The 5,165-nt window shown below is 42.8% G+C and overlaps 1 non-coding gene across 1 annotated transcript; it reads right to left on the bottom strand.

The window, feature by feature from the left end:
• Window positions 1–3,190: 3,190 nt before the first annotated feature.
• On the bottom strand, window positions 3,191–3,297 carry LOC112483211. Its single transcript, XR_003047539.1, has one exon. It is a non-coding gene; the product is annotated as a U6 spliceosomal RNA (small nuclear RNA).
• Between the last annotated feature and the right edge of the window lie 1,868 nt (window positions 3,298–5,165).

Raw genomic sequence — 5,165 nt, 5'->3', positions numbered from 1 at the left:
CAGGTCCCTGGACCTTGTCCTCGTTGACTGCCCAGCTCCAGTCGGCAAGAGCTTCTCACACGCTGGTTGTCACTGCTTGTAGTTCTGTAAGAGAATCAGAGGTTAGCATTATATCATCATTGCAATGGTACGAGAGCACTGCACTGCAGGTGATTGTTTTCACGTGGCTAAACCTTGAACCATAAGATGGCACAGGGTAGGGCCATGCAGATAGCTCTGGGAAAAGATGAGGAATGTCCAATGTTGCCCTTTCCAGGTGAAAGCAAACTGTTCTTGACTTTCTGGGGCTATGGAACTAGAGAAAAAGGCATTTGCCAAGTCCATCACATAATGGTATTGTCCAAGTTTATGTGACAACCGGTCCAGCATGTAGGGGCAGCGTAACCTTACTCAGCTCCCATTAGTCAACTGTCATGTGCCAGGAGTCATCGGGCTTCTTCACTGGCCACGAGGGGGAGTTGTATGGGCTATGAGCAGAATGAATACACCGGCTTTTTCCAGCTCCATAACAGTGAGTCCTATTTCCTCATGGCCACTAGGCAGGCAATACTGTTTTGTGTTGACTAACTGGGTAGCCTGGGGCAACACCAATGGGGCATGGTGTGGACGTCCCAGATAATAGTTTTCATCACCTGGATGTGAAGGCAGAATTCACTAGCAATGATATTCACAGTCAAGCCTCGCAAAACATAAATTCCCCAAATGTACTCCTATATGGGGGATATGTACACTTAGTATGTCCGAGGAGGCGGTCTGCCAATACCCAGTGTCGCAGGACCTGCTGCACATGAATGATTAGACCCTCATAGGCTTCTATGGTTTCAGTGGGTTTGGGAAACTTGTCTGGATTCCCATTAAGCAGTGTACTGTCAGCACCCATGTCCACGAGGTCTAATACCGTCTGTACATTGCAAGAGGACCAATGTATAGTCAGTTCCACACATGGCCTCAGATCAACCAGCTCCCCCGGTAACCGGGTGTCCCAGCTGAATCTCTAATCAGGGAGATAATTGACCAGCCACATCTCACAGGTTCTGGCTTTCCTGGAAATAAGAGTGAATTGCTGGTCAGGGCACAGCTGATTCCACAGAACCAGCAGCACTTCATTAGGTTACTGCGACACCTGCTGTGAGGAAATCAAACCACATCCGCCTGCGGCTCACTTTCATGGATGAACGAGCTGGGGGCTGCTCCACTCCTCCTTTTAGGCCATGCCTCCATTTGTGCACTGGCCGGTTTGGGAATGCGGGGCGGGGCGGGGCGGGGGGCGGTGGTGCGTACAGAGCTCGCTTAGGCTGAACACTCCTTGCATTTCACTTCCACATCCCCAACCTAGCCATGGAGGATATCACTTCATGGATCCACCTACCTACGTAAGAGGTCAGCAGTGCCGCTGTGGTGCTAAAAGTACCCGTAGGGCCAGAAGTCAAAATCAAGTCATTCATATGGGTTGTAAATACCTCTTCATTGGGGCTAGTATACTGGGCACGAAACATCATCTGCCGCATGCCCATTTCCCAAGTTCCCTGGACCAGATATAAGTATGTGGCCCATCTGCTCACTGTCTCTGGCAGCTCCCCTCAGTCGGCCCACTGTCTGTGCAGCAGACATGAGACAATCAGGGAATGATTGCCTGTGACCCGTGCCATATGCACCACATTCTAGAGGCACTACCTGAGAAACGGTATCACTGTTATAGAGGCCAGTTGAGCCATCTCTTCTGGAAATAATTCAGTCCCTTCAGTCTCGTATACCAACAGCCGCAGCAGCCACCCAAGAACCGTATTCCTGGCTCTCTGCCGTACCTGTTTCGTCAGGTCCTTGAGTTCGACGGGGGTGTACTGAATCAAGATGTTATGATTTTGACTTGGGGGGCACCGCCAGCTTGCCCCCTACCACCCTCTCCACTTCCCAACCCCCCTGCCAACGGCTGTTCCACTTTGACCTGCCACCATATCACCAGCTGCACCTGCTGCAGTGTTGCCAGCGGGCTCCCAGACTGGGATGATGGCAGTGACCCGTCAGGGTCCTGCACCATGCGTTCTGCTGCCACCAGCCGACTTTCCAGTACTTTTTCCTGACATTGTAGCTGCTGCAACCTGCTGAGCCTGGTCCTGAACCTCCAGGCTGGCCTGCTGCAGCACCGCTAGGAATATCCAGGCCACACAACCCGCTGCATCCTGGTGAGTGGTCAGGACATTCGGTTCCAACATCTTCAGGGCTTTCCAGACATCCTCTGGACATGGCTTCACTCCATCTCAATATGCTGCCACAGGATACCACTGGGAGGTGGGGGGCCACATGTCCCCCACCCGGGTATCTTCCACCCCAGGATTGTCTTGTGCTGGAGGCTGTACTCACCTCATCCTGTTGGCTACACCACGAGTCAGCAACTAGCTGATTGAGATAGGAAGTTTTCAGTGGTGAGACTCCCAGTTGAAAGAATATATGAGGGACCAACATGAGAATGAAATAGCAGGCACGTACTTTATTGTAGAAGTTCACTTCTGCTCCATTAGGGGACTGCGTGGGCTTTATATATGTCCGAGAATAATAATGGCATTCTGCCACATATGTGTGATACAATAAGCTGAATCATGCTTACATGAGTTAGGTACAGGTATCCTACTACACTAATGTAACATTCTAATTCCAGGTCCTTTTCCTAGCCATGAGCCTGGATCACAGCAAGACCTGGGACCAGCCAGGCCTAGGACCCAAAACTGGTTTTATATATACTTCATTATAATGCTAAGTTTTTACTTACCTAGATAAATGAAAACATTTTTAAGACTTAAAATTATAATGGCCATTATGGGAAACTTTTTTTTGGGGGGGGGGATTGGACATCATGATTATTATCATAAAAATATTTGGCTATTTTTATTAAAAATTTTCGGGGTGACGTTGATTAATAAAATCAAATAAGTTTCAAGCATGCAATTCAAAAGTTTGCCGTATACATATTGCATTGTGTGTGCACCATCCAAAGTTATATTTCCTTCTGTCACCAAATATTTGACCCCTTTTACCCCTATCTACCTCTTCTCTGTTCTTCTATCCTCTGGTAAATACTAATCCACTGTCTATGTCCATGAGTCTTTGTTTGATTGTTATATTGTTGTTTTCAGTTTTATATCCCACATATGAATGAAATCATATGTTTTCAACTTTTTCTGCCTGATTTATTAAAAATATGGAATGCTTAACAAATTTATGTGTCATCCTTACGCAGAGGTCATGCTAATCTTCTCTGTATTGTTCCAATTTTAGTATATGCACTACCAAAGCGAGTGCCATTATGAGGAATTTTTGATATGCCAAAATAATACATTTAAGAGGTAGTTCTGAAATATAGGAGACAGAACACTCAAAGATCAACTTATCTGAATGATAAAATAAAGGCTGAAAACCAAACATTGACTCCAATATAGCCTTTCTCAGAGACACTAGCAAAAGCACAGTAAAGAATTCACTACCACTCAAAATTTTTGAAATCTACCCTCTGTAATAAAAAAATTTAGGACTTTTGTAAATACTCTTATCCTAGACTATTATATATGTGCCAACTACTTAGCCTCTTCGATAAGAAAACGTTTAAAAAGCATCAGGAAGAGAAAGAATAGGGGAAGATTTAAATAGCCCAGCTATACATAATGTTCAAAATGATATTGAGAAAGTAGAATGTTAATTGCACAAAGTTATTTCTTTTATAAGTTTTTCCCTTAAGGTTACATTGGGAAAACAAGAGTTAAAATTATATATGAAATAAATAAGAGTCAATATGAGACTTAAAAATGGGCCTAGGAAGTGACATCATCAAAAATAAAAGAATAGGGAAAACAAGGGCTCCATCCCTGTAAAAAAAAAAAAAAAAAAAAAGCAAAAAATAAGCTGGAAAATGCTGTCAGAATTAATTTCTACAAAACTCTATTATCTAGTCAAAAATTACAACCAGGGGAGAGAATTAAACAAAGAATGTAGCTGCTACATTGCAGTAAGAGAGAACACACTTTTTAAATTTTCCATTTACCATCTCTTATCCCCCCAATTGGCAGCTGCCATGAAAATAACAGCCCACTGTCCTAGTACAGGTTGCTAGTGTCAAAGAGAGTAAAAGAGACCTTTCTCTCTCAAAAAAAAAAAAAAATTGTGGTTTTGTGTTTAATCCTGTGTGAACGACTGGTGCAAAGGCTTGCCTTATTTTTGCCCAACTCATAAGATTCCCATGGCTGCTATGGCTTCCAATGTGGCATTCATTGAGAGCATTTAAATGCAGAAGTGTTGAATAAAGCAGTCTGAAGTAAAAGGTAACAGTGTGTACAAGCGACAGACAGCCCAAAATGCCTTAGAAAGAAGAGGTTAGGAAAGAAGATAGATGGGAATATTATGGCCTTTAAAGCTCCAGAACATACAGGAGAATTAGGAAGTCCATGTAGATGTCTGTGCTATATCCATTTTCAGAAAAAGTAAGAGAATAAACTAAATTTATACCTCTGGACGGCCTTTAGGCTCCATGAAATCAGGAAGTAAAATCTAAGGCAAGCTTTATCTATGGCATGGCTAGTGTTAAAGAACTCCAATACAGAGCCAATTAGCAAAGAGTGAGAGAGATTTTATTTTCTTTCTTTGAAGCCAGGCTTTTGAAGTAACTGTCAAGATACTGGCTGACCAATAAGCAGAAAAACATAGACTTTAGAGACCACATAGAATACAGAATTTGAGAAATACTATAAATAAGTCCCCCCAAAAGCAAGAAAAAACTACCTATAGGAAGCAGCAATCATGAATTGCAGGGAGCAGGAAAAACTGATTTCCAGAGCTATAATGTAATAATATTCAACAAAAAAAAATTTCAAGGCATGCAAAGACACAAGAAAAAATGGTACATTCAAGGGGGAAAATAAATTAAATTATGACGAAGGAGCCAAAAATATACAATGGGCAATGGATAGTCTCTTCAATAAATAATGTTGGGAAAACTGGATAGACAAATGCAAAAGAATGAAACCGAACCCTTATATTACACCATACAGAAAAATCAACTCAAAATGGATTAAAGACTGGATTGTAAGACCTGAAATTTTAAAACTCCTAGAAGAAGACTAGGAGAGCAATGTGCAACATTTCCTGCAGTGGTTTCATTGTCCTCAATGGTTGGGTTA

This window comes from Pteropus alecto, unplaced genomic scaffold, assembly GCF_000325575.1.
Source record: "Pteropus alecto unplaced genomic scaffold, ASM32557v1 scaffold126, whole genome shotgun sequence".
NCBI lineage: Eukaryota > Metazoa > Chordata > Mammalia > Chiroptera > Pteropodidae > Pteropus > Pteropus alecto.
This window is presented reverse-complemented; position numbering and strand designations above follow the sequence as displayed.